Below are 3,331 nucleotides of genomic sequence, written 5' to 3'. Positions count from 1 at the left end.
CCAGCGGCAGAAGACATAAGGCTGGACACTCTTGGGGCTGAGACGATTGGTGAGGTTGGGAAAGCAAATGCAGACCCTTGAAAGGAATCCTGCGTGCTCCCCATTCCATGGCTCCCAACTCTCCAGGTTCAACGCAATCTTCCGACAGCGAAAGCACTCATTGGAAACCCAGCGGATGCTACACCGTGGGATCGGGAAAGCTTTCTGAAACTCACCTCAGTTTTCCTCTCCTGGTGCTCGTGTTCTCCATTCAGGCCCCCTTACTAACAATCTCCCCACTTGGAGACTCGGCGCCTTTCCATGCCTCTTTCGTACCGTCTGCAATTTGTCCGCAGGATGAACTGCAAGAGGGGGAACCAATGAGAGACTCGCTGGAGGTGTTTGGTCGGGCACATGTCACTCTCATTTCCCATCACGAAGAAGAATTCACCATCGGTTCAGCCTGCCACCGCGGATCGACAATAGGGCGTGAAGCCATCCAGCCGTGTTGCGTCCCACTCACAAAAAAGCGACTTGGGAAATGGAGCTCAGGGGCCCTGCACTTCCCAAACCTGCAGAGTTCTAAACGATAACTATCGCCCCAAAATATATTGAGGTCAGGCTACGAAGAGGCGCTGAACGCAAGGCAGAACTGCAGGAAACGGATGTCAACGGGTACATCGGAATGGCCCCGATAGCACATGAAAAGCGCCAGAACGTGGACAATGATGCGGTTGGCCAAAAAGGGCGTATGCGTTTTTTCCTGAATATATTCAGGAAAAAACGCATACGCCCTTTTTGGCCAACCAAGCAACCTGGGAGAGCAAATCAGCACTACAAAGAACAAGCAACCTGGGAGAGCAAATCAGCACTACAAAGAAATCTCTCGCCCCCCCCCCCCCGGGGCAAAAGGGCCAGGCGAAAAAAGTCTAAAAACCAGAAAGGCAGGACAGCCCACGGAGTCAAGGGAGCCTTGTTAAGCTGATGGGCGGGATGTCAATGGCCAACAGCCAATCTTCACAAGTGTATCCTCTTTCCCAAACCATGTAAAACACAGAACCACAGAGCATAGGGCACTTCCACACATGGGCGTTGACCTTGGGAAAATGAAAAAATCAACCAGACACAGGGACCCCAAAGTTGAGGGCTGCTGTCTTGACAAGAACCTCCACTCCGGTACACGTTTCATATCCCAGGAAAGAGCCAAGTGGACAAAGACGAGTGGACAAGTGGACAAAGACAAGTGGACAAGTGGACAAGTGGTGCTACGTAGGTCCAATGGAGTGTCACTCAGCCATGAAATCCACGTCATGAGGCTGGTAGCAGCATCCTGAGTGGATTTAGGTACGATCATCCTCAGTGAAATAAGTCCCACAAAAAAAGAAACTTATGATATCACTTATCGAGGGAATGTAAAAATCGCTCCCCATGAACGGAATCCCCAAGCAGAACAGAGTCACGCTTTTAGAAAACACACTTATGCCTGCTTCAGGGGAAAGGTGAGGTGCGGTGACGCATAAAACTCGAGTTTGAAATGAGCACAGATACCCTTCCGAAAACCGAATATGGAATGGACACGACCTACTCCTTGCTCAATCAACTGGACTCACCAGACCCTGTTCATCGCACAAGTATCTATCCGACTAGTAAGCATCTTAAAAGCTAAGTCTTGATATCTCTGTGTAAGTGCATCAAGTGTGTGTAAAGCGGCCTAAAACCAGCAGGGAAAATCAGCTCAGACCCATTCTGAGGATACATTTCCAACACAAAGAAGAAACAAGCAGGGCAAAACAGAGAGAAATTCTTCCAAAATGCGTTCAGGGACTGGCATGCAACCAGGATTGACCACATCTACAGCCCCAGCGGCAGAAGACATAAGGCTGGACACTCTTGGGGCTGAGACGATTGGTGAGGTTGGGAAAGCAAATGCAGACCCTTGAAAGGAATCCTGCGTGCTCCCCATTCCATGGCTCCCAACTCTCCAGGTTCAACGCAATCTTCCGACAGCGAAAGCACTCATTGGAAACCCAGCGGATGCTACACCGTGGGATCGGGAAAGCTTTCTGAAACTCACCTCAGTTTTCCTCTCCTGGTGCTCGTGTTCTCCATTCAGGCCCCCTTACTAACAATCTCCCCACTTGGAGACTCGGCGCCTTTCCATGCCTCTTTCGTACCGTCTGCAATTTGTCCGCAGGATGAACTGCAAGAGGGGGAACCAATGAGAGACTCGCTGGAGGTGTTTGGTCGGGCACATGTCACTCTCATTTCCCATCACGAAGAAGAATTCACCAGCGGTTCAGCCTGCCACCGCGGATCGACAATAGGGCGTGAAGCCATCCAGCCGTGTTGCGTCCCACTCACAAAAAAGCGACTTGGGAAATGGAGCTCAGGGGCCCTGCACTTCCCAAACCTGCAGAGTTCTAAACGATAACTATCGCCCCAAAATATATTGAGGTCAGGCTACGAAGAGGCGCTGAACGCAAGGCAGAACTGCAGGAAACGGATGTCAACGGGTACATCGGAATGGCCCCGATAGCACATGAAAAGCGCCAGAACGTGGACAATGATGCGGTTGGCCAAAAAGGGCGTATGCGTTTTTTCCTGAATATATTCAGGAAAAAACGCATACGCCCTTTTTGGCCAACCAAGCAACCTGGGAGAGCAAATCAGCACTACAAAGAACAAGCAACCTGGGAGAGCAAATCAGCACTACAAAGAAATCTCTCGCCCCCCCCCCCGGGGCAAAAGGGCCAGGCGAAAAAAGTCTAAAAACCAGAAAGGCAGGACAGCCCACGGAGTCAAGGGAGCCTTGTTAAGCTGATGGGCGGGATGTCAATGGCCAACAGCCAATCTTCACAAGTGTATCCTCTTTCCCAAACCATGTAAAACACAGAACCACAGAGCATAGGGCACTTCCACACATGGGCGTTGACCTTGGGAAAATGAAAAAATCAACCAGACACAGGGACCCCAAAGTTGAGGGCTGCTGTCTTGACAAGAACCTCCACTCCGGTACACGTTTCATATCCCAGGAAAGAGCCAAGTGGACAAAGACGAGTGGACAAGTGGACAAAGACAAGTGGACAAGTGGACAAGTGGTGCTACGTAGGTCCAATGGAGTGTCACTCAGCCATGAAATCCACGTCATGAGGCTGGTAGCAGCATCCTGAGTGGATTTAGGTACGATCATCCTCAGTGAAATAAGTCCCACAAAAAAAGAAACTTATGATATCACTTATCGAGGGAATGTAAAAATCGCTCCCCATGAACGGAATCCCCAAACAGAACAGAGTCACGCTTTTAGAAAACACACTTATGCCTGCTTCAGGGGAAAGGTGAGGTGCGGTGACGC

This window comes from Kogia breviceps, unplaced genomic scaffold (genome assembly GCF_026419965.1).
Source record: "Kogia breviceps isolate mKogBre1 unplaced genomic scaffold, mKogBre1 haplotype 1 scaffold_56, whole genome shotgun sequence".
Classification (NCBI taxonomy): Eukaryota; Metazoa; Chordata; class Mammalia; order Artiodactyla; family Physeteridae; genus Kogia; species Kogia breviceps.
Note: the sequence above shows the minus strand (reverse complement) of the source record.